Source organism: Saimiri boliviensis, chromosome 5 (assembly GCF_048565385.1).
Source record: "Saimiri boliviensis isolate mSaiBol1 chromosome 5, mSaiBol1.pri, whole genome shotgun sequence".
Classification (NCBI taxonomy): Eukaryota; Metazoa; Chordata; class Mammalia; order Primates; family Cebidae; genus Saimiri; species Saimiri boliviensis.
The window spans coordinates 3,777,215-3,803,397 of record NC_133453.1 but is presented as its reverse complement, the minus strand read 5'-3'; the positions used below and the strand labels follow the sequence as shown (position 1 = coordinate 3,803,397).

The window sequence follows — 26,183 nt, the reverse complement described above, 5'->3', positions numbered from 1 at the left end:
CGTGATCTACAGATGGGAGTGTGGTTAGCAGTAGGGGTCTCGTCCTTAACCGGGCTGGCAGTGCCACCGGTCACTCCTCTGGCTGACTTCTAACTTCTTTTGAGATGCAGTGTAGAAGTCTAGGGGAAAGGGCTCTTAAAAGCTTAAGAGGATTAAGGGTCTCCTTCCTCAGTCTCAAAAAAAAAAAAAAAAAAAAACACTGCAGGAGACCCCAGTAATGTGGGGGTGAGCAACTCAATATACCTCTGGAGGCTGTTTGATAAACAACCTGTCCTCCTGAACGCAGGATGTTTGCAAACCGACAAACTGCACCTGCCACCGGAAGGAATGTTGTGCGCGGTCACACCCACGCCCCAGGCCAGTGCTCTCTGAGGTTTTCTGTGCTCCTTGAGGTTATCTACCTCAATATCTGGAAGCTGTTAAACAAGGGAAGCAGTACCTGTAATAAATCAAGTAAGGGATGGACAATTACCACCTCCTCCCTATTCACTTTACTTAATAAAGACAAAGAGTGTAAAAGCTCAGGGCCTTTGATCACTAGAAGCAAAGAGCCCCCCCCCACCCCTTCTTTCAAACAGAACCTTTTATCTTTGTCTTCAATTCCACATTCGCCCTCCTTTTTCCTGAGTTAACTACAGCAAAACAACAAAACTGGGAGGTGGGCAGATTGCTTTAACACCCAGAGTTCAAGGCCAGTATGGGCAACACCGCGAAACCTCACCTCTATGAAAATACAGTAATTGGCTGGGCATGGTGGTGCGTGCCTATGGTCCCAGCTACTGGGGAGGCTGAGGCAGGAAGACTGCTTGAGCCCGGGAGGCAGAGGTTGCAGTCACGCCACTGCACTCCAGTCTGGGTGACAGAGTGGTACCCTGGCTACAAAGAAACATCAATGGACGGACAGATGGACAAACAGAAAGAGAGAGAGAAGGAAGGAGAAAGAGGGAGAGAGGGAGGCTCTAAATAAAGGTAAAGCCAGATGCAGTGACTCTTGCCTATAATCCCAGCACTTTGGGAGGCTGAGACAGGCAGATCATGAGGTCAGGAGTTTGAGACCCACCTGGCCAACCTTGTCTCTGCTAAAAATACAAAAATTAGCTGGATGTGGTGGTGTGCACTTGTAATCCCAGCTACTTGGGAGGCTGAGGTAAGAGAATCATTTGAACCTGGGAGGCAGAGGTTGCCAAGATTGCACCACTACATTCCAGCCTGGCCAATAGAGCAAAACTGTCTCAAAACAAAACAAAAGAAAAAAACAAAGTTAAGGAACAAGCAACTGAACAGAAGATTTTGTACTATGCACAATATGTCTTATGTGTTAGACACAGGATTTGTTCCAGAATGTATAAAGAACTTACACACGGCCGGGCACGGTGGCTCAAGCTTGTAATCCCAGCACTTTGGGAGGCCGAGGCGGGTGGATCACAAGATCGAGAGATCGAGACCAACCTCGTCAACATGGTGAAACCCCATCTCTACTAAAAATACAAAAAAAAATGAGCTGGGCATGGTGGCGCGTGCCTATAATCCCAGCTACTCAGGAGGCTGAGGCAGGAGAATTGCCTGAACCCAGGAGGAGGAGGTTGCGGTGAGCCGAGATCGTGCCATTGCACTCCAGCCTGGGTAACAAGAGCGAAACTCCGTCTCAAAAAAAAAAAAAAAGAATTTACACAAACCAATAAGAAAAAGAGAACTCAGCAGAAAAATGGGCAAAGGATATGAAGAGACCATTCACAAAAGGACAACTGTAAATGGCCAACAGACAAGAGAAAAGATGCAGACACTTGCCATTGAGGGATATGCAAAGGAAAGCCACAGGGAGATACTGCATACCCATCACATTGCAGAAATCAGCCTGTCGATGCCAGGAGGCTACAGGGAAATGCACATTCTCACATACTGCCCATAGACATGTTAAGTAGTATGGCCACTCTGAAGACCAATGTGGTGATTCCAGCGAAGCTGAAAATGTGTGCACTCTATCATCCAGCTATTTCACCTCTTGGGGCAGGCTTTAGAGAAACGACTTACCTTATGCCAGGCCAGGTGTCAGAGGCCTGGCAATGGAAAGTGATTGGCTCTTGGGTAGTAAGAATAGTTTCTCAACAACAGTATAGGTTTGAAAAGGAAAGTTTTATTAGAAAGTATGGCGCAGAAGAGTGCGGTGGGCACTTCAGCAAGAAAAGACAGCACACTGCCGGGCGCGGTGGCTCATGCCTGTAATCCCAGCCCTTTGAAAGGCTGAGGTGGGCAGAACACGAGATCAGGAGATCAAGACCATCCTGGTCAACATGATGAAACCCTGTCTCTACTAAAATACAGAAAAAAAAAAAAAATGAGCCAGGCATGGTGGTGCATGCCTGTAGTTGGCTGCTCAGGAGGCTGAGGCAGGGGAATTACTTGAACCCAGGAGGCAGAGGTTGCAGTGAGCCAAGATCATGCCATTGCACTCCAGCCAGGGGAACAGAGCAACACTCTATCTCAAAAAAAAAAAAAAAAAGAGAGGACAGCACACTGCTGAGGATTTTCCTTAGGGCTATTTATAGACCTTAAAGTGGGAACTTAAGGGTGGTTTGGACCATATTAGCCACGTAAGACATGACAGATAAATGATTACATTTGTAGACATTTTGCTTTCTTAATGCCAGTAAGGGTTGCACAATGAGTTTTGACACCTGCATTCTGCAGATGTATAGAAATTCTAATTACTTACACATTTTTGGGAAAGAAGCCTGGAACTGGAGGCTGGCTTTAGATAATAAGGAAGTCTAATTTACTTCTAAGTTACTCAGTTAAGGAGTTTTGCCTCTGGACCTTACTCCAGGTTACTTTCACCAGGTAATGTGTGTGCTGTTTGTGACCACAAATAGTTGGAAGCAACAAAATGTCCTGCAACAGGAAACTGGATAAACAATTGTGAAATATTCTTTTTTTAAAAATTTATTTTCATTAGTTTATTTTATATATATATATATTTTTTTATTATTATTATTTTTTTAGATGGAGTCTCACTCTGTCACCCAGGCTGTAGTGTAGTGACACGATTACAACCTCCATCTCCTGGGTTCAAGCAATTCTCCTGTCTCAGCCTCCCAAGTAGCTGGGATACAGGTGTGTGCCACCATGCCCAGCTAATTTTTGTATTTTTAGTAGAGATGGGCTTTCACCATGTTGGCCCAGGCTGGCCTCGAACTTCTGACCTTGTGATCCACCCACCTCAGCCTCCCAAAGTGCTGGAATTTACAAGGATGAGTCACCGCGCCCAGCCAATTTTTGTATATATATATATATATATCCGAGACAGAGTTTCCCTCTGTCACTCAGGCTGGAGGGCAGTGGCACAATCATGGCTCACTGCAGCCTTGGCTTTCCAGGCTGAGTGATCCTCCCACCTTAGCCCCCCGAGTAGCTGAGACCATAGGCATATGCTACTACGCCCAGCTAGTTTTTGTATTTTGGGTAGAGACAGTATTTTACTATGGTACCCAAGTTGCTCTCAAACTCCTGAGCTCGCTTTGCCTCGGCCTCTCACAGAGCTGGGATTATAGGTGTGAGCCACCACATGTGGCCAACTGTGGAATATTTTTATGAATGAATAACATATCCACCTATTAAAAGGAATAATACGGCCAGACTGTAATCCTAGCACTTTGGAAGGCCAAGGTAGGAGAATTGCTTGAATCCAGGAGTTAGAGACCATATCTCTAAAAAAAAATTTAAAAATTAGCCAGCTGGCACATGCCTACAGTCCCAGCTACTTTGGAGGCTGAGGCAGAAGGATTGCTTGGGCAGGGAGGTCAAAGTTGCAGTGAGCTGTGATTGCACCACTGCACTCCAGCCTGGGTGACAGAGTGAGACCCTGTCTCAAAAAAAAAAAAAAAAAAAAAAAAGTAATGTGGATTTCTATATATCAATATGGATAGATTTCAAAAATCTATGTAGTTAAAGAACTAAGTTGTGGAATAAGGATGTTTTTTGGTGAATGTATGTATACATACCTAAGAGTGAAACCGCTGGCTTGTAAACATTTCTTCAACTTTAGTGGATGCCACCTGTTTTCTGAAACCAGTGTATGAATACTCACTCCCATCCAGTGTATGAGAGCTGCCTTTGCTCCACGTCCTTGCGGTCTTTTTCCTTTTAGCCATCCTGACAGGTGTGAAGCAATGCCAGATGGTTTCTTTTCCTGCTGACTAGTGAGTGGCTGATAACTTGCTGGAGACTGGAACTCCTGGTCTCAAGAAACCCTCGGCCTGAGCCTCGAGGTAGCTGGGACTGCGGGCACCACCTCTCCCAGGTTCACAGGCTTCTTGCTATTTGGCTAACCCCATGTGTGAAGTGCCTGATCAATCATTTGCTGATTTTTCTCGGGGAATTTCTGCCTTTTCTTGTGGACTGATAGACTAAAGTTCTGGCTGTGAATTCTTTGTGAGATACATGCGTGCCAAGTATCTCCTCCCACCCTGCAGCTTGTCTTCTGACTGTCTTGGCGGTGTGGTCTGATGAAGAGCGGCCGGTTAGGGTGTAGCCTAATGCATCCTTCGTGGTCTGATGAAGAGCGGCCGGTTAGGGTGTAGCCTAATGCATCCTTCGTGGTCTGATGAAGAGCGGCCGGTTGGAGTGTAGCTAAGGCATCCTTCGTGGTCTGATGAAGAGCGGCCGGTTAGGGTGTAGCCTAATGCATCCTTTGTGGTCTGATGAAGAGCGGCCGGTTGGAGTGTAACCTAATGCATCCTTCGTGGTCTGATGAAGAGCGGCCGGTTGGAGTGTAGCCTAATGCATCTTCTGTGTCCTTCGTGACTAGCCTTTTTGTGTTCTGCCTAAGGGAGCTTTGCTTTCATACAACCATTTTCCTATGAGCTCTTCCAAAAGCGTAGTGTTTACTTTTTACATTTAGATCTACAATCCATCTGGAATCTGAATTCCATTGTAATCTCTCCTTTCAGGTGGTGGGCAGTGGTGGGAGGGGGCTGGGAGGGGGCAGCAGCCCACTCGGTGCAATGGCAGCCCTGCCCCCAAGGGTAACAAGTGTCTCCCGTTACACATTTCCTTTGCTTTGCTCTGATCTCGGCTCCTCCAGATGCCCCCTCCCACCTCAAGGCTGGCCCTACCCTGCAGTCAGTTCTTCGGGCTTCTGGCTGGGCACTGCCCCACTACTGATCCTTAACCCTCCTGTGGCCGGCGGGTTCCAGGGACAGCCAAGACCACCTGCCTGCGGGACCCGTGGAGCCCGGACACCTGCAGGCTCATCCAGGAGCCTCATCAGCAGCCCAGTGCACGAGGGTTGCCCGCACCCAACTCTCCTGCCCCGGAGGCCCGGGCTTTGGGGCACCTGTGGTGCCTGGGTGGAGCTCTGTACGCGGGGCAAGGCCTGGACCCCTGTATCCCCTGTAGCCTCACGCCGGGTGTAACCGCGCCCCGTGTCCTGGGATCCAGCGCCCCGGGTAACCCGGTTCAGTGTAACCGCATTGGTGTGAAGTCGTGCGCCCTGGGCGCGGCCATCCTGCCCTCCCAGCAGCACTAAGATGTGAGCCCCCGGGGCTCGGCCCAGCAGCACCGCTGCTTCCAAGGCCGGAGCTGGGGGTGGGGGCGGAGCCGAGAAGGGGTTCCCGCTGCGCCCACGGCCGCAGTGCCCCGGAATCCCTGAGGCGCCTCCGTGTCCCCTGCGGGCTGTCCCAGCGGGCAGGCAACCCACCCCAGGGCTCCCCTTGTGGATGGACGCCCCTGCTGCCCCTGCTGCCCCTGCTGCCCCTGGCCCTGGCTCTGGCGGCACCTCCACGCCGCCCTCGGAGGGACCCCCACCTCCCGGGGAGCTGGGGGATAGTGGCTTCCCCCTGCAGGGAAAAGTCGGTGGGCGCCGTGGACCCGCCCCGCCCCGCCCCTGTCTGAGGATCCCACTCGGCCACAGAGGGACAGCAAGAAGGAGGCTGCCCCTCCAGCAGACTAGGAAGGTCTGATCGTGCCCTTAGCTGCCCTTGCGGCTGCTGGCCGGGGCCCTGAACGGACAGATGCCAAGTGGCAGGAGATGAGAGGGTTGCACCTCTGCCCCAGGCCCCTTAGTAACCCCACGCCGCTTGCAGAGGTTCTTTCTGGATTCCCATAGGCGCAGCCAGGCCCTGCTTGGCAGCTAGTTCCCCGCCTCCATCACACCCCCATCCACACCCCAGCATCAAAACGATTCAGGCTTCTGTGGAGTGAAAAGACCCCTGTTCCCACCCCGTCCCCATATCGCAGCCAGAGCACCAGTTGGTGTCTGTGGGTTAGGGGTTGAGTTATGTCCCTTTAAATTCATATGTTGGAGTCTTAACCCCCCCGTACCTCAGAGCTGGTTCCCCCTAAGTTTTATCTGGAGAGAGGTCGTTAGGGTGGGCCCAATCCCATATGACCTGTGTCCTGAAAGGGGACATCTAGAGGCAGAGGCACACACAGGGCGAAGATGACAGCCTCCACAAGCCAAGGAGAGAGGCCCAGGCCGGACCGCAGCTCAGAGCCTCAGCAGGAAACCTGCCACTCCTCTACTTGGACTTCTGGCCTCCCCAAAGAAGAGACCATACATTTCTGTTGTTTAAACCACTTCGTGTGTGGTCAATATTTTCCTTTTTTTTTGAGACGGAGTCTGGTTCTGTAGCCTAGGCTAGAGTGAAGTGGCGCAACCCTGGCTCACGGCAACCTCCGCCTGGTTGAAGAGATTCTCCTTCCTCAGCCTCCCGAACAGCTGGGATTACAGGCACGTGCCACCACGCCCAGCTAATTTTTGTATTTTTAATAAAGATGGGGTTTCACCATGTTGCCAAGGCTGGTCTTGAACTCCCGACCTCGTGATCTGCACGCCTGGGACTCCCAAAGTGCTGGGATTACAGGCGTGAGCCACCGCGCCCTGCGGCAGCTAAGTATTTTCTAATAGTTTATAGATTTATCTCTATCTAAATAGACCATTTTATTCAAAAGATTTTTTCTTTCTCTCTTCCTCCCTCCCGTCTTTCCTTTCCTTTTCTTCTTCTTTCTTTCTCTCTCTCCCTTCCTTCCTTCCTTCCATCTTTCCTTCCTTCCCTCCTTCCTCTTTCTTTCTTTCTTCTTTTCTTTTTCTTTCTTCCTTTCCTTCAACAGAGTCTCACTTAGTCAGGCAAAGAATCAGTATGTCGGTTTGTTCAGCTCTCTTATTCTTTAATTCTCCATTTTTAAGTTTACCTTCCTGGTTCTCTGTGTCCCTTGCCGATAGTTTCAGTAAACAACTTTCCCTCCAGTTCTAATCAGTAGTTCACATCTGTTGTCCTGGTTACCTGCTTTAATCTGTTCCTAACCGTCCTTCCCGCCAAACTACCCACCCTACCACTCATACTTGTACCCCTACTCTCTTTAAAATAGCCAATCAGAAGTAGCTTAGACTGTGTGGTCCTAACCCTAGCCAGTAGGGGAACAAAACAGCAGTAGGGGCTACCTGCCTCAGGAATAAGAACCTTTCCCTTCCCTTGTCCAGGTGTGTGCTCACCAGTGCTCCATCTGTAATACACACCCTTCTATAGAAGTAAATTGTCTTGCTGAGAGAATTTATATTCGAGTGCTCCTTCTTTTGTGGCACCAAAAATTTACATTTAATAATTGGTGACTTATACAGGGACCCATTCCCCTCTGCGGTGGTCTCTGGTTCTCTCTCATAGGAAGGTACCCCTCCGCTGCTTTGTTATGGAGGCCCCAGGAATGAGAAGTCAGGACCCACCTGGTGCAAGGAATAAACCTGGACTCTCAGCAATGCCGAAAGAAACAGGCCGGTGACATAGGATAAAGGATCCTCACATACTGCAGCTGCCAAGCAAATCTGTGCACAAAGGAAGGAAATGCCCAGGAGCCGGTGAAGTATTTTCTTGGTGGTCAGGATGGACCAAGGTAAAAAAAAAAAATCCACAGGGTGAGGACGGGGCATGATTCCTTGGCCAGGACAGGGCACACCAAAGTAAGAGAAGCCACCAGGGGTTGGGGCAGTGAAGTATTCCTTGGTCGGGAAATGTTGGGTGTTAAAAAAAAAAAAAAAAAAAGGGAGGTGAGGCCAGGCGTTGTGGCTCACTCCTGTAATCCAAGCACTTTGGAGGCCAAGGTGGATGGATCACCTGAGATCGGGAGTTCAAGACCAGCCTGACCAACATGGTGAAACCCCATCTGTATAAAAATAAATAAATAAATAAATCATAAATAAATAAATAAGGCCGGGCACGGTGGCTCAAGCCTGTAATCCCAGCACTTTGGGAGGCCGAGGCGGGTGGATTACGAGGTCAAGAGATCGAGACCATCCTGGTCAACATGGTGAAACCCCGTCTCTACTAAAAATACAAAAAATTAGCTGGGCATGGTAGTGCGTGCCTGTAATCCCAGCTACTCAGGAGGCTGAGGCAGGAGAATTGCCTGACCCCAGGAGGCGGAGGTTGCGGTGAGCCGAGATCGCACCATTGCACTCCAGCCTGGGTAACAAGAGCGACACTCCGTCTCAAATAAATAAATAAATAAATAAATAAATAAATAAATAAATAAATAAAATAAAAAGGGAGGTGAGACATTTCTGGTAAGGGAAATTGAGCCTCAGCCCAAAATGTGAGTAATTTCTGTTAAGGGAAATTGAGCCTTACCCCAAAAATGGGAACTGCCTCAAGTAAGGTAAGGGATAAAACGGATAAAGCTAGCAACAGTAATGTCCTCCCTAATAATCCCCTAGACCTAATGTTAAAATATTAGAAAAATAATGAAAGGACCAAAAGCAAGAAAAAGCAGCTACTGTCCCAGACCCTTCTCCTATCCGTGTTCTTTCCCTCCTTATAACCCTGCCTCTTGGGAATCATCCCAAGAGCCCACTCACTGCAACCCTGACCACCCTTCCCTGAAAAGACTTCAACACAAAATACAACAATGTAAAAAAGATATTCAGAACTTCCCTTTCCCCTCGCTTCATGGGAAGAAAGAGGCATAATCCGCAGAGCTGCTATGGGAGCCTAGGAACATGAGCACACACCACCACCACCCTGGCCAGAACCTTCCTACAGTGAATGAAAAATTTCCCACCCAGGACCCCTGATGGAACAGTATCAACACAGCCCACCAAGAAAATATGCGGAACCTTAGGGAATTAACAATAAAGGGGATTAAAAAATCAGTACCCTGAACCCAGAATCTTTTTTTTTTTTTTTTTGAGACGGAGTTTCGCTCTTGCTACCCAGGCTGGAGTGCAATGGCGCGATCTCGGCTCACCGCAACCTCCGCCTCCTGGGTTCAGGCAATTCTCCTGCCTCAGCCTCCTGAGTAGCTGGGATTACAGGCATGCGCCACCATGCCCAGCTAATTTTTTGCACCTTTTTTAGTAGAGACGGGGTTTCACCATGTTGACCAGGATGGTCTCGATCTCTTGACCTCGTGATCCACCCGCCTCAGCCTCCCAAAGTGCTGGGATTACAGGCTTGAGCCACCGCGCCCGGCCTGAACCCAGAATCTTACCAGAACATTTGATATGCTGCAAAGGAAAGGGCCTACAAGATTTTTTAAACAGATTAAAGGAACAAATGAGAAAATATGCTGTTCTAGGTCTCAAGGATCCTCTTGGGTAGGGCATGTTAGAACTTCATTTTGTCACTAACAATTGGCTGGATATTAACAAGAAATTACAAAAGATAGAGAACTAGAAAGGTATGCTTATAAGAACTATATTAAAGGAGAGAGAAAGAGACAACAGAGGATATCAGAGAGAGACAGAGGGAAAGAGAGAGATGAGTCAGAGAGAGAGCGAGAGAAAGGGAGAGATAAAAGTAGTGAAGAGAAAGCAGCATGCCCTACTCCTTTAAAAGCCAGAGTAAATTCAAAACCTATAACTGATAATTCAAGGTCTTCTCTGTGATGGGCTTCTTAAACTCTGTTGTTCCCAATCCTTATACTATTACAGTCACCAGCAGTTTACAGTAACAGGTTTAAAATATGCCCTCTGGGTTTGTCCATTGGCAGAGGGACAGCTTGGACCTATTTCCCTTTGAGTGAAAAGACCCTCGGTCTCGTCGAAAACAGAAATACCGATGAACGGTCTTACCCCCAGGGTTTATGAAGTTTCCAAATAGTCAAATATTAGAACAAGTCATTTAATTAGCAAAGGTAAATGAAAAATTTAGCTTGAATGGATTGAGGGCAACAATATTCATGCCTCTGTTGGAGACTAAACAAGAACTTGGAGAATTTTAGGATTGCCAGGCGTGGTGGCTCGTGACTGTAATCCCAGCACTTTGGAAGGCTTGAGGCTGGTGGATCACCTGAGGTCAGGAGTTTGAGACCAGCCTGACCAACATGGAGAAACCCCATCTCTACTAAAAATAATTTTAAAAAATTAGCCAGGTGTGGTGGTACATGCCTGCAATCCCAGCTACGTGGGAGGCTGAGGCAAGATAATGGCTTGAACCTGGGAGGCAGAGGTTGTGGTGAGCTGAGATCACTCCATTGCACTCCAGCCTAGGCAACAATACTGAAACTCCATCTCAAAAAAAAAAAAAAAAAAAAAAAAATTTAGGATTAGTCAGATACTGTTGTCTCCATCTATACCAATTCTATAGCAATTCTAGGTACACCTTTGAAGTGGCTTATCATTTGGAAACAAAAATTTGGACTACATGAGGTCTTATTAATAGCAAAGAATAATTAAAATCCCAAATTTACAAGGTTTTCAGCAAAAGTAAAGTTTGCTGGAAGTATAACATGCATTATCCTAACTTCTTCTTCTTTTTTTTTTTTTTTTGAGACAGAGTTTCGCTCTTGTTATCCAGGCTGGAGTGCAATGGCGCCATCTCGGCTCACCGCAACCTCTGCCTCCTGGGTTCAGGCAATTCTCCTGCCTCAGCCTCCTGAGTAGCTCGGATTACAGGCATGTGCCACCATGCCCAGCTACTTTTTTGTATTTTTAGTAGAGACAAGGTTTCACCATGTTGACCAAGATGGTCTTGATCTCTTGACCTTGTGATCTGCCTGCCTCAGCCTCCCAAAGTGCTGGGATTACAGGCTTGAGCCACCGCACCTGGCCATTTTCCTAACTTCTAATCTTGTGGCCTTAGGAAGTCTAGTCTGCAGATATGAAGAAAGTTTGCTTTGGAAAAGAACAGTTATCATCTTTCACAAAAAAAAAAAAAAAGAGGGAGAATTTATGTTAAAAGAATCCTATATGGTAAATTCTTATCCTAAAATAAATTAACTGGTGTTTAAATAGAGGGATGTTTACAAGTCAGAAAGTTGAGTCATGTCAAAGATCATCTGTGAAAGTCATGAAATATGTTATAAAAGGGAATTTATGCAAGAAATGTTGTGTGATTTAAAAGTAATTAGGTCTCCTGAATGTAAAACTATTAAAGAAACAGTTTATGTGCAAGGTGTGTAAGGAAAGTAAAACACTCTTTTGGTAAAAGATTATAAGGAGGCATAAGAATGTGGATTTTTACCTACATTAGAAAAAAATAAAAAAATATTTTGTTTTAAAGGTTTAAGCAAGTTATAAAACATTAATTATAAAGGAAATTCTGTGTGTAAACATATTGAAGTGGTATCATCCAGTTTTTCTGTGAACTGAACATTAAAAGAAAAGCACACAGTTTTTTGTTTTTTGTTTTTTTGTTTTTTGTTTTTGTTTTTGAGACAGAGTTTCGCTCTTGTTACCCAGGTTGCAGTGCAATGGCGCGATCTCGGCTCACCGCAACCTCCGCCTCCTGGGTTCAGGCAATTCTCCTGCCTCAGCCTCCTGAGTAGCTGGGATTACAGGCACGCACCACCATGCCCAGCTAATTTTTTTGTATTTTTAGTAGAGACGGGGTTTTACCATGTTGGCCAGGATGATCTCGATCTCTTGACCTTGTGATCCGCCTGCCTCGGCCTCCCAAAGTGCTGGGATTACAGGCGTGAGCCACAGCGCCTGGCTTAGTTTTTTGTTTTTTTTTGTGTGTGTTTTGTTTGTTTGTTTGTTTGTTTTTGCACTAACCTGCTCTTTAACAAAAATTATATAAGGTTAAAAAGAGTCTATAAGAATCTTACTTTATGGTCGGACATTAAATTGGATAAATATGTCTACAAGGTTTAATTAAAATTTAATTTAACATTAATAGCACACTAATATAAAGGTGAAATTTAGCCAATCTGGTATAAAATCATACAGCAAGCATTGTCAAATATAAAATGGTGTTTGGCTTTCTTTGGTCTAAAAACTAATAAAAATAGATGCTAAAGAGAATTTAGAAGGAAAATGGATTTTGTCAGACCAGAGAGAAATGTTATCTAAACGCTTTATGAGGGGAATCTGCATCAAGGGACCCTCTGGAGTCCCCAAGCCATGTGTGATGTAGTCCTCAGAGTTTACGGGTGCATAGGAACTTTTTTTTTTTTAGATGGAGTCTTGCTCTGTTGCCCAGCCTGGAGTGCAGTGGTGCAATCTCAGCTCACTACAGTCTCTGCCTCAAGGGTTCAAGCAATTCTCCTGCCTCAGCCTCCTGAGTAGCTAGGATTACAGGCATGTGCCAATATACCCAGCTAATTTTTGTATTTTTAGTAGAGATGGGATTTTGCCATGTTGGCCAGGCTGGTCTCAAACTCCTGATCTCGTGATCCACCCGCCTCAGCCTCCCAAAGTGCTGGGATTACAGGCATGAGCCACCACACCCAGTGGGTGCATAAGAATTTATATCCTGGCCAAACAGGTTACAGAGAGTTGCTTAGTATGTAAGAAAGCTAATAAACAAACTATAAAAAATTACCCCTCAGGAGAAGGAATCCAGGCTTATGGCCATTCCAAAGATCCAGATTGATTACACAGAGATGCCTCTAATTGGTCATCTAAAGTATTTATTAGTAATAGTAGATCACCTTACTCATTGCGTAGAAGCTATTTCCTTTTCAAGCACAACTGCTAATAATGTAGTCAAGGCATTAGTTGAAAATATTATACCCAAGTTTAGATTAATAGAGAACATTGATTCAGATAATAGGACTCATTTCACTGCACATGTCATGAAGAAATTAGCCCAGGTACTAGATATAACATGGAAATATCATCCTCCCTGGCACCCACCTTCATCAGGGAAAGTAGAAAGGCCTATTGCCCTATTGTTAAGAGTCTGAACTGTTTCCCGAAAAGACATAGGCCTGTCCCCTTATGAGATGCTTTATGAATTGCCTTACCTACATTCTACTACTGATCTCTCTACATCTGAAACAAAAAATCAGTTTCTCAGAAATTATATACTTGGTTAATCTTCCACTTTGCCTTCCCTCCAAACTAAAGGTCTTTTAGCACAGGGGCCACCCCTGGAGTTTCTAATACACCAACATCAGACTGGGAACCACATCCTTGTCAAAAGTTGGAGAGAAGGAAAAGCTCAAACTGGCCTGAGAAGGACACTACCTAGCGTTCCTAACTACTAAAACTGCAGTCCGGACAGCAGAAAGAAACGATGGTCCCATCACCATCACACCCAAGTCAAGAAAGCGCCACTCCCTTGAGTCATGGGCTATAGTCCAGGGAAAACCCTACCAAACTAAAGCTAAGAAACATCTCTCTTTCATCTTTTCTATTACTCCCTCTTCTTTCCTTGCTCTGTTGCCGACCACCTAGTTATTAATGTAACCAAGTCAATTTCGCCTCAAACTATTACATTTGATGCTTCCCTTTTTATACCCTGCGGAGACTTGCCAAGTCAGAGGCAACTCTCCACTTCAGAAAAGTATCTTTATTCTTCCTAACTCTCCTCAGACTAAAAAAAAAAAAAAAAAAAAAAAATCTTCCTAACTCTCCTCAGACTAAAAAAAAAAAAAAAAAAAAAAAAATCTGTTAACTGGAATAAGTTCGTTTGAGTTTGACAAAGATTCCAGTAGAAACTGGAAAGCTTGTCCTCCTAGAACAGAGCTTCTCTGCCAGTGTTGGTCCAATGCTCTATAAAATACTGAAGAGCAAGCATAGACCACACCAACTCGTACTTGCAGTCTCTTAAAGCCAGGTATTCATTTTACTTAAGGAATTATCCCTCCCCACTGTCAGCTAAGCCAATGTAATCTGGTACAGATGACCACCTCTGCTCTGCAGAGTTCTTCCCCTTCAGTAAGCTGTTTGTATGGTACAGGACCAGAAGTCTCAGGGAAGGACCCCATAGGATCCTTTGAAATGTGCTTCATTGCTTCCTCACCTCCTGCACCCCCTTCCCCTTCTCCTAAGTTTTCCGCTAACCAAACCTCTCCTTATGTACCCAATGATAAAACCGAAGTAGTTGTTGCAAAGATTAAAGGTTTAAAACAAACTATAGCAGTTGAAACAGAGTATCAGGACGCAAATGCTTGGCTGGAATGAATTATATATTCTATTCACATGCTAAACAAGAGTGACAGTTACACTTGTGTGACAGGCAGGCCAGAGACCCAGATTGTCCCCTTTCCACTTGGGTGGTCCTCTCACTGACCAGGGATGAGCTGCATGGTAGCTCTCTTCCAGAACCCCACAGCCTGGGGCGATGAGTCATGCAAGACTCTCACTGCTGTTCCCCGAGGTTAAGAGCCCTGCCGGTCATCCTTCGAGGGCCATCCGGCCTCCAGCTCCTGCTGTTAACTTCATCTCATGCCTTTCACAGCAGGGGGAAAGTTGGCATTCCTTGAAGACTTAACAGGGTACAGTGAGACCAAGCCTTTTCAAGAGGTTACCAGTCAGTCTGCCCTTGTTCTTCCCCAAGCAGATGTGTGGTGGTATTGCAGGGGACTATTGCTGGGTACTCTGCCAAGGAGCAGCACTCCTGCTTTAGTTGAATTGGCCATCCCTTCCACCCTAACATTCTGTCAACACAATTAAAAAAAAAAAAAGAACAAAACCTAAAATGCAATAAAATAAAAAATTAAAAAAGAAAAAAAGAAAAGAAATAAAAATCTCTTTGGGAGGCCGAGGCAGGTGGACCACGAGGTCAAGAGATCGAGACCATCCTGGTCAACATGGTGAAACCCCATCTCTACTAAAAATACAAAAAATTAGCTGGGCATGGTGGTGCGTGCCTGTAATCCCAGCTACTCAGGAGGCTGAGGCAGGAGAATTGCCTGAACCCAGGAGGCGGAGGTTGCGGTGAGCCGAGATCGCGCCATTGCACTCCAGCCTGGGTAACAAGAGCGAAACTCCGTCTCAAAAAAAAAAGAAAAAAGAAAAAGAAAAATCTAAGATAAGAAGTACCTCACATGGATCCTTTAACTCCTGTGTTTATATAAACACTATTGGCATTACCAAATAAATTTAAAGCCCAAGATCAAATAGCTGCAGGATTTAGGTCAATGTTTTCATGGGTGACAATAAATAAAAATGTAATATAAATAAATTACATCTTGGAGTATGTTTGAATTCAAGTTGCTGACCATAAAATAAATAAAAATCTTTAAAAATAAATAAATTACATCTATTATGATCAGCAGCAGTTTATTAATTGTACCAGGAATGCTGTCAAAGGGCTAGCAGAAAAGCTAAGCCAAGGCATGTTAAACAACTTTCCCACCAGTTCTAATCAGTAGTTCACATTTGTTCCCCTGGTCCCCTGCTTCGTCCTGACTCATCCCAGTCACCTGCTTTGTCCTGAGTCATCCCAGGCACCTGCTGTGCCGTAACTGTTTTTCCTGCCGAACCATTCAACCAGCCACTCTGGCTCACACCTTGCTCTTTAAAACGGCCAGTTGGAAGTAGCTTAGACTGTGCAGTCTAACCCTAGCCAACAGGGGAATGACACAGCAGTAGGGGTGGCGTCAGAGATAAGAACCTCTTCTCCTCCCCTGTTCAGGTGGGGACTTGCCATTGCTCCATTGGTGAGATACACACGCTTCTATAGAAGTAAATTACCTTGCTTTGAAAATTAATATTTGAGTTCTACTTCTTTTGTGGCACTGACCATTTACATATAACAACATAACAAGAGCTTGTACTTGGAACATGGTGAAGGTCTTGCCTGGGGTAAGGACGCTGTGTTTGGAGGAAGGGGTGTGAGCACTGGACCTGCTGCGCCTGGTGATGCCAGCTCACCCAGAATGCAGATTCTACCTCTGGGGGCCAATCCTCCACTGAAACCTGCAGCCAGGAATGCCTACTCCACTGAGGCATGCATGGAGTGTGGCCCGCCCACGTGGAGGGCAGGATGGACGGGTGCAGGTGGATGGCTAAGTGGAGTCACTGCCCCTCGAAGGCTTTCCTGGAAGGAAGGGACAAAATGTTTGTTTCTTCAGAATTCCTGTGTTGATGCCCTAATCCACAATGTGGCTGTATTTGAAGACGGGGCTTCTACGGAAAGCAATTAAGGTTAAATAAGGCCATAAAGTTGGGGCCCTAACCTCGCAGGATTCAGGGCCTTGTAAGGAGACATCAGAGAGCTTTCATGCTCATGTGCCCACTCTCTCTCTGCCCCAGAACTCAGAGGCCTCACAAGCACAGCCATACGGTGGCTGCTTACAGGCAAGAGGAGGCCTCAGAATGAACCCTACCTTGCCAGAACTTGATCTTGAACTTCCCAGCCTCCAGACTGTGAGAAAATAAACATCCGTTGTGTAAGCCACCCAGTCTGTGATATTTTATGGCAGCCTAAGCAGAATAAGATGCTGGCAGAGGCCACTTTTCCTGCCTAGGAGAATCTCCCCTCACCTAGCAAGTTCCCATGCCCCTGTACCAGCCCAGGGCCATGGCCCTGGACCAGGCTGGAAAGACAGATAGCTCAGGCCATCTCCCCTCCACATCCCAACCGGAAGCCTCTGGGATTGGACTTAGGACGTTGTCTCCCCCTGCCCTTCCTGGGGCAACTACACCCCTCTGTGAGACTCACAGTTGAACCACCTCCCTCCCCCATACACACCTCTCTTTGGAGTTCAAGTATAACTCACCAGCATTAGCATTAAAACAGAGATCATAAGACTGACAAAACAGGCTCTTTGTAGCAAACAGCACAGTGGCTGTGTGACTCAAGCAAAGTCAGGCCCTCCCAGAGAATGTGAAATTCAGAGTTAGGGGCACCAGCTGCCGCCCTATGTCATGAATTGTAAGATGACTGAGGCCAGACCCTGGCTCCCTGGAGGCACCTGGGAGGGCAAGGCCAGCCCACAGAGGCCAGGAATCAGGGGATGGACCTGCAGGCAAATACACTCACAGCACCATCTCCAGCTTCCCAGAGCTGGCCTCAAGTTCTTTGTACCAGCTGCCTCAGGGTGTGCTGGCTGAGGACAAATCTCAGAGTCAGACTGGCTGGCTTTAAATCCTAGCTCTGCCATGTTGGACGTGCAAACCAAAAATAAAATTCTAAGCCCTATAATCAACTAAATGGACCCCTCTTCTCCACCAAGGGGATTCCAAAGAAACCTGAAAAATTAGTTCCGGCCATGATGGGAAGAAGGGGTCAGACTGCCTCCTTATACGCCCCCCCCCTTTGGAATTCAAGCACAACTCAACAGCGTTAACCTTAAAACAGATCCTAAGACTGACAAAACAGGCTCTTTGGAGCAATAAGATACCAAATTCCACCGTCACAGGACGGTGGGCCCTGAAAGAAAGAAGCATTTTACCCCAAAATCCTTTTTTTTTTTTGGTGCTATGACTTGCATCCCCAAATACATTTCTTTGACATATTTTGAAATGGCCCTGCAAAGCGGTCTCTTGTGGGGAAAATCTGCGTTCTGTAGAGAGTTTCCTTCCCTTTCCAAGTGTTTTCCTGATCCAGCAGAGATTAACCAAGAGTCTGACATCTTTTTAGGTCCGATAAGAAACATACTTACCATCTATTTCTCTGAAGCCTGCTACCTGGAGGCTTCACCTACATAAGAACCTTGGTCTGCACACAATACCTTATCTTATCCCTTATCTTATTCTTTTCTATTGATTCCAGTTCATTAGACAATAACTATTTCAACCAATTGCCAATCAGAAAATCTTTGAATCCGCCTCTTATCCGGAAGCCCCTACCCACCCTTCTCTGCTTCCAGTTTTCTGTCCTTCCAGACTGAACTAATGTACACCTTGCATGTATCAATTGGTGTCTGTCTGCAACTTCTGTCCCCCGTTACCAGAAAGGGGTCCTGATCCAGACCTCAAGAGAGGGTTATCGGCTCTCAAACAAGAAAGAATTCTAGGCGAATCCATAGGGTAAAGTGAAAGCAAGTATGTTAGAGTAGTAAAGAAATAAAAGAATGGGGCCAGGCGCGGTGGTTCATGCCTGTAATCCAAGCACTTTGGAGGCCAAGGCAGGTGGATCACCTGAGGTCAGGAGTTCATGATCAGCCTGACCAACATGGTGAAACCACGTTTTTTTTGTTTTTGTTTTTTTGAAAAGAAAGAATGAAAAGAAATAAAAGAATGGGCCAGGCGCGGTGGCTTATGCCTGTAATCCCAGCACTTTTGGAGGCCGAGGTGGGTGGATCACCTGAGGTCAGGAGTTCCAGACCAGCCTTACCAACATTGAGAAACCCCATCTCTACTAAAAATACAAAAAAAAAATTAGGCTGAGGTGGTGGCATATGCCTGTAATCCCAGCTTCCTGGGAGGCTGAGGCAGAAGAATCGCTTGAACCGGAGGCGGAGGTTGCGGTGAATCAAGATTGTGCCATTGCACTCCAGCCTGGGCAACAAGAGGGAAACATCATGTCAAAGAAAAAGAAAAAAGAAATCAAGAATGGCTACTACATAGGCAGAGCAGGCTAGCCACTTTTATGGTCATTTCCTGATTATATGCTAAACAAAGGATTGATTATTAATAAGTTTTCCAGGAAAGGGCTGGGGAATTCCTGGAACTGAGGGTTCCTCCCATTTTTAGATCATATAGGGTAACTTCCTGACTTTGCCATGACATTTGTAAACTGTCATGGCATGGGTAAGAGTGTCTGCATTATAATTAGTGCATGATGAACAGTGAACACAAGAAGAGAACCCTTTCGTCGCTATCTTGGTTTTGGCGGGTTCTGGCCAGCTTCTTTATGGTATCCTTTTATCAGCAAGGTCTTTGTGACCTGTACCTGTGCCAACCTCCTATCTCATCCTGTGACTTAGAATGCCTAACCTCCTGGGAATGCAGCCCAGTAGGTCTTAGCCTTATTTTGCCCAGCCCTTATTCAAGATGGAGTTGCCCTGTTCGAATGCTTCTGACACCCCTAAAATTTATAAAAATCGAGTTGTAATCCAACCACCTTGGTCACATGTTCTCAGGAACTCTTGAAACTGTGACTCAGGCCTTTGTTACTTATATTGGGCCCTGAATAAAATCTCTTCAAATATTTTACAATTTGACCTTTTTTGTTAGCAGACTACTTAACTTCTTTGTCCTCATCTATAAAATGGGGATACTATTTGTTTTATGGGGTTATTGGGAGGATTAATTGAGTTAATAAACTAGGAAGTCCTAAATAAGTCTTATTGAAAGAATTAGGGAGCCACATGAAATGGAGCTAGAAATGGCTTCGTTCATCCACGGCGGCGGAATTTGGGCCTGTGTGGGCCAGTGTGTGGTGCAATTCATTCTGCGGACAGTGGCACTAATGAGTAAGCCAAGTTGCTCACGCCTTTCTGGCTGCACCTTCCCACGCTGCATTCTTCAGTCCTTATCTCACCAGGACTCATGCGGCCAGCTCATGCAGTCTCTGTCCAGCAGATGTGTTTTGATCACCTGGATGTCCCAGAATGGGAAAGACGGTGGTAGGAGGCCAGGCTGGAGGAAGAAGGAAGAAGAGGGCTGAGGAGCTGAGCTGAGCCAGGGAAACAGACCATGACAATAAGGAAGAGGGAAGTGCAGGGTTCCAAGGAAGACACAGAGGGCATCTGCACTAGCACCCCTCCCCCCGATTTTGAGGCCTCTGAGAAGGTGGTGTCTAAGCTTAGGAAAACTTGAGAGTTAGCCAGCTAGAAAAGGGAGAGACATGGTCCTAAACACAAGAAATGGCACGGGTTGTGCTCTTTCTTTCTTTCTTTCTTTCCTTCTTTCCCTTCCTCTTTCTTTTCTTTCTTTTTCTTTCTTTCCCTCCCTCCCTCTTTCCTTTCTCTTTCTTTCTCTCTCTTTCTTTCTTGCCTGCTTGCTTTCTTTCTTTCCTCTCTCTCTCTTTCTTTCTTTCTTGATGGAGTCTTGCTGTCTCGCCCAGGCTTGAGTGCAACGTCGGGATCTCAGTTCACTGCAACCTCTCCACCTCCCAGGTTCAAGCGATTCTCCTGCCGCAGCCTCCCAAATAGCTGGGATTACAGGCGCATGGTATCACACCCAGCTTTTTTTTTTTTTTTTTTTTTTTTTTTTTTGCATTTTTAGTAGAGATGGGGGTTTCGACATGTTGGCCAGGCTGGTCTCGAACTCCCGACCTTAGGTGATCCGCCTGCCTCGGCCTCCCAAAATGCTGGGATTACAGGCGTGAGCCACTGAGCTCAGCTGAGTTGTGTTCTTGACCAGTTTTCCTGACTCCCCTCCTATCGACTCACTTAGAGCCAAAGCCTTTATCATTAATTATGAGGACAAGGTCTGGCCCTGCCACCCAAGGGGGAGTGCAGTGGTGAGATCACGGCTCACTGCAGCCTTGACCTCCCGTGCTCAGGTGATCCTCCCATCTCAGTCTTCTGAGTAGCAAGGAGTACAGGTGCTCGCCACCATGCCCGGCTATTTTTTTTTTTTTTTTGTAGCGACGGGGTCTTGCTTGCCACATTGCCCAGGCTGGTCTTGAACTCTTGGGTTCAAGGGATCCTCCCACTTTGGCCTCCCGAAGTGCTGGGATTATAGGCAAGAGCCACCAGGCCCGCCAGCCAGGTTTAGGAAGAGAACCTGGTATTGCCAATCTGCTGTTAGAAACCTCTCCGTGGGGTTTTTGGAAATGAAAATCTAACTCCTTGTCTCCTGACCATCTCCGTGCTGAACCTCATCTTTCCGATGGCCCACTCCTCCAGGGGCCTGCCTGACCCCCGGGGCGGACCCTTGTCAATCACGTAGGACGCTGACGGGCAAGAGATGAATCTGGGCTCCACGAGCGGGAAAGAAGACAAGTTGAAATGGATTTTTAACCTTAACCACATTTAAGAGAGAAAAGAAAGAATAAAAGGGACGTGACAAGAACAGCGGGGCCTGCGGGCGCAGCACACGGGTTTGGGTTGGTGGCGGTTTGTGCGTCTGACCGCGGGGTCACCCCCACCGCGCGCACTGCAGGCTGCGGGGGCCGGTCCCGTCATTTACACTCCAGGGACCGTGCTCCGGCGGGAGCTCCAGCCACGGAGGCCGCTCCTTCAGGGAAGGCTAGCCCGGGCTCCTCTGAGCCCCTAGACCCTGCAGACCACGAAGTGAACCGGGTTGGAACGCCAAGTGCAAAACTCCCGGCGCTCGGACACTCCGGCTTCGGAGCCAATTCGGAAGCCCCGCCCCCAACTGCTACTCGCCAATCAGCGACAGCCGCAAAATCCGTGCCCGCCCCCCGGCCGAGCCCTCTGCCAATGAGCGAAGTCTGAGCGTCCTGTCGCCTAGCCGAGTCCCGACCGGTGCCCGCCGCTGTTCGCGTGCCTGGTTCCAAATAAAGTTTTTTGCGACTTTGAATTTTTTTTTTAAAGCGCCCGCTGCTGTCGCGGCAGCCGCGGGCGAAAGCGGCCGAGTCCCCGCCCTGCCACTTCCGGTCCCGCCGCCGGGAGCCGGTGCGGCTGTGAGGGGCCGCATCTCGTCGCAGCCGCCCCGGCCGGGCATGGTGTTGGGCGCCGGGCCCGCCTCGCCTGTCTCGGGGAGCCCAGGTGAGCAGCGACCGCGCGGCTCTGCGGCGGGGCGAGGTGCGGCCGCCGGTGCACGGGCTGGCCTGCGGGCCGGGCGGAGGGCGCGGGCGGCGCCGGGGCTGCCTCAGGCCCGCGGGCTTCCTCACGCCGGGCGCCAGGCGGGCGCGGGCACCCGGACGCGAGGCCGAGAGGCGGGAAGGGGAGGGAGCCGCGGGCCGCGAGCAGTGAGCCGGGGGTCGGGGACGGCGTCGGCGGCCGGGGCGCTGGCCCGGCCCGGCAGTGAGTGGCCGCCGCGCGGCGGGGGGCGGCCCGCGCCGAGTAGCTGGTGTGAGCCAGGCCCGGGCCGAGCGTGGCCGACCTGGCCGCGCTCACGCCCCGCTCGCGGAACCTGCTGCCTGCCGTGTACGGAGGGAGCGGGGCGTCCAGCGCCTGGCCAAGGTCACCGGCCCGTCGTGGCCGCAGAAAGCGGGACTGGACGCCCGATCGCCGCGGGAGTCGCGCTAGGCCGGGAGGAGCGGGGGAGGTGAGGGGAGTCCGCGAACCTGCGGCGGGAAGAGCAAGCATGGACGCTTACCCGCAGCCGGGGGCGCCCGGACTAGTTTGGAGAATGTTTACCACGGCCGAGGAGACCAGGAGGGAAGGGCGTCCTGGAGCAGTTAGTGCAGCAGAGTCTTGGTTCCGGACCGGGTTCTGCTGGTGTGTCATCTTGGGTGTGGCCTTCTCCTCCCTGGGCTCAGTTTCCTCATCTGTCACAGGAGGGAATTGGGACCCCCACTCTGCATTCCCGACCCCCTGGAAGTGGTGACAGGGTGGGTTGGAATACCAGAGGAGGCTTCTCAGAGGAGACGTTGGAATCTAGGTAGGAATCTTCCCCTTAAGGAAGGGGTAGGATTCGTTGGTGAAGGGAAGGAGGATGTTCCAGACCTGGGTATCAGATTGAATAGAAGCTTCTGGAAATGAGCAGGGTGTTGTTAAGGAACAAAGAGGAAACTGGCCTGCCTGGTGCAGAGGAATCCTGGCTGAGGAATGAGGTGCAGGCCAGGGGGAAGCATAGAGGTGGCAGAGAGAGACTGACAGACAGAATCACACCAAGCTTCGTGCTGTGGGGCTGGAGGACCCCCGCCTGGACATACCTGCCGTTCAGGTAGTAGGCAGTGCAGGAAGGGGCAGATTTACTGCTGAAAATAAAAAGAACTGGCCTCCAAAGAGGGTCAGTCAACCAGCGTACTCCTGTGCCAAGCGGGAGGTTCCTGGGCACTGGCATTCTGTAGAAAAGTGGGATATGGACTTTGTTGTGCCCTGATCTGGGCCCCTTTGGCTGGGGGAGTTGAGTGTCCCCTAGTGACCCGCCGTTTATGCTTGGATTGAGATGTCTCCATGAGGAAGGAATTGTAAGTAAGTAGTCCCCTAACCTTGAGCTGACTGGTCCCTGGTGTCCCTGCACAAGTGACATGGCCTGGTTTTGCCATTGCTTGCAGGGATGCTGAGTAAATATCACTTGATGGCATTAGTAAATTGCACACCAGATCCTCTTCTCTGGGCAGTCTGAAAACAGGTCCCACCCAGAGGAGGAAACTAACTGGGCCAATTACAACTTGTGGAATTTAGAGACTGAGCATGCTGTTCAGAACAGCTGATCTTTTACCGAAATGCTGCCTTAGTCAGAGCATAATTTGTAGGAAAGGGGAAGTTTTGCTTTAAACCACCTCTTCAAGAGTTGAAGGAAAAGAATTCTGAAGCAACTGCAGGTATTCAACTAGCCTCTTCACAGTTAGACTACTTATTTTTTGTTAGAACCCTTTAGTATAGATTTAATTGTACAACTATGGAAACATTTCCAAATTAGGCCTTGGGTTTATCCTTAAAGTGGCATGTGAAAATGATACATATGATAGAAAAATAGATAGCCATTATGTCCTTGTGTTTTTAGAATGTTAGGAAGGTACATTTTTTATTATCTTTTCTATGGAAAACAAAACAGCGGTGTTACATTCTTTTATATCTTGCAAGTCATAAACTTGAAGATAGTGAACCAGCAATCTGACTCTTCTAGTGGAATTGAATATTGGGGCATCTTCTGCCCACTGAGAAGACTTCAGCGTGGCATGATAGGGGGCATAAAAGCATTAAGCGCTGCCTGTGGGCTGTAGTGGTGCAGAATTTTCTTGGTGGCGAGCCTTTCAGTATGTGAGGGGTCATCACTCTCCCCAGGCCCCCTGAGCGGCTCCCTCAGTGCAGGCTGTGGGGCTCTTCATTCTGACTTTCCTAGGCTACTGCCTGCTGAACTCATGTTCAAGCATGTTGTGCTTTTATTTTGTAGTTCTTTGCTTCATTTTCGTTTTCAAGGTCAGCCAGAGGATAAAACCTGGTTGTCCTTGTGTAGGGCATCTGGTGGGTCCACCTGGCCCCCAAGTGATGGATGGATGCACATATTGGTCCATAATCAGGTGACCCTGACAATGTGGCAGGACTGATGTGCTCAAGTTTGCACGCATGGCAGCAGACTTGGCCGGTAAGGGAAACACTTCCGTGACAAGGAATCCTTTCAAGGGATTTTTGACAAGATCTTTCCAGGTAGGGGCTGAAGCAGGAGAGCTTGGCTCTAGACGGTGCTACTGTTTCTGGCAGCTGAAACCCCTACAGGTGTTTGTGACTATTTCCTGTGAAGTAACTTCATCAGCTGAACACAGTTGCTTTTTCCTGAGTGAAGCTGTGAAGATGTGCTCTTACGTAGGTCCACTTGAGGAGATGGCGTAGCAATGAAGAAACTGGCATTGGTTTCTTTTCACATTTTTGTCAACTTTATTGAGGCGTAATTGAAAAACGCTAAACTGCCCATATTTAAACTGTGTAATTGATCAGTCTGAAACCATGACCACACTCCAGATAAAAACTTATCCTTCCGGCCATGGTGGCTCATGTCTATAGTACCAGTTCTATGTATTATTTTCATTTTTAAAACATTTAAATTTTTTTTTTTTTTTTTTTTTTTTTTTTTTTTTTTGAGATGCAGTTTCTCTCTTGTTGCCCAGGCTGGAGTACAATGGCACAATCTCGGCTCACTGCAATTTCCACCTCCCAGGTTCAAGCACTTCTCCTGCCTCAGCCTCCCGGGTAGTTGGGATTACAGGCACCCACCACCATGCCTGGATTTTTTTTTTTTTTTTTTTTTTTTGTATTTTTAGTAGAGATGGTGTTTTGCCATGTTGGCCAGGCTAGTCTAGAGCTCCTGACCTCAGGTGATCCACCCACCTTGGCCTCCCAAAATGCTGGGATTATAGGTGTGAACCACCATGCAGGCCTATATTGTGTTTTCATGATACGAACAATGGAAAATAAAATCTGATAGCCTTTAGGGGATATGCAGAAGATGGTGTGAGAAACTGTATAAGAGACCTGGGTTAAAAATGGTTTAAAATGCCAATGAGGAGAGGAGTATTCTTATTTGACTTTTAGGATCTTAGTCTCAATGTAAAATTTCTATACTTAGGTCAAGCTTTTCACATGGAATTTTTAGATCATTTTCTGTTGAAAATGATCAGAGTAGTATTGAAATAAAGTGATATGAAAGCAACAAAGGAACTGATGGAAATACTGAACTAGTGACAAATTTTTGTCCTCAATCAAAAGAAGTTTCAGAGCTCCTCTCTGACTCTGGCAAAGTAAGCAAGAGTTAGGAGGAAGATTGTCAGTTTAAGTTAGAAACAGAAGGCAGAGTCTAGAGGATAGTTACACTGTTATAATTAGTGGGATCATAATGTAAGCTGTGGACTTTGAGTAATAATGGGTTCATTAATTGCAACAAATGTACCCTCTGGTGGGGGAAGTTAGTAATAGGGGAGAATGTGCATGTGTTGGGGCAGAGGCATATGGGACATCTCTTTATACCTTCCTCTTAATTTTACTGTATACTAAAACTGCCCTTAAAAAATAAAATCTTGAAGAAATGGTGGCATTTCTTCAACCCTCTCCCAAGCAGCAAGGGGCATCACCTGTGTTTCGTCTTTGTTGTCCCTCCCAGTGAGCTTGCAGTAGGGGAGCCTGCAACACAGATGGGTTGGAAGCCACCAGTGAACGTAATTTACTTTCAGGCATTACTTTTAATTTAGTCTTGATGTTGAAATGGCCAAAAAAGATAAATAAAACACAAATGCAAGTAAATGCAACACAGCATGAATCAATCGGAAGATGCTTGTTGAGACTGTAGCCGCACCTTTATTAAAGGAGGAAGGAGAGCAAAGGTAGTGCTCCTCCGCCGGAGGCTGTACTGCTCCAGGCGGTCACGGGCATGGCCCCCTGCAGCAGGGAAGGGGAAACTTAACCAGTGGGCAGTAACGGACCCATGTGGAGCCCATCGGTGAGGGCACGCTGGCCGAGAGGTTGTGGAGGCCACCCTAGACCTTATGTTCCATGGGAGCTTTGTCACAACCACATCCCAGGGCCTGGCACCTAGTAGTGGGTGACCAGTGAGTGTGAAA

The 26,183-nt window shown here is 47.6% G+C and overlaps 1 protein-coding gene across 6 annotated transcripts in view; it reads left to right on the top strand.

The window, feature by feature from the left end:
- Positions 1-21,572: 21,572 nt before the first annotated feature.
- The window catches only part of UBE2F (ubiquitin conjugating enzyme E2 F (putative)), an 83,213-nt gene continuing 78,602 nt past the window's right edge, over positions 21,573-26,183 (top strand). For 2 of the 6 annotated variants that reach the window (XM_074398775.1, XM_074398774.1), the window contains exon 1: positions 21,573-21,726. The gene's annotated coding sequence lies outside the window, so the exon portion shown is untranslated. The remainder of the gene's footprint in view (positions 21,727-26,183) is intronic. The other 4 variants (XM_074398776.1, XM_039469757.2, XM_074398778.1 and 1 more) reach the window with 3 other exon arrangements.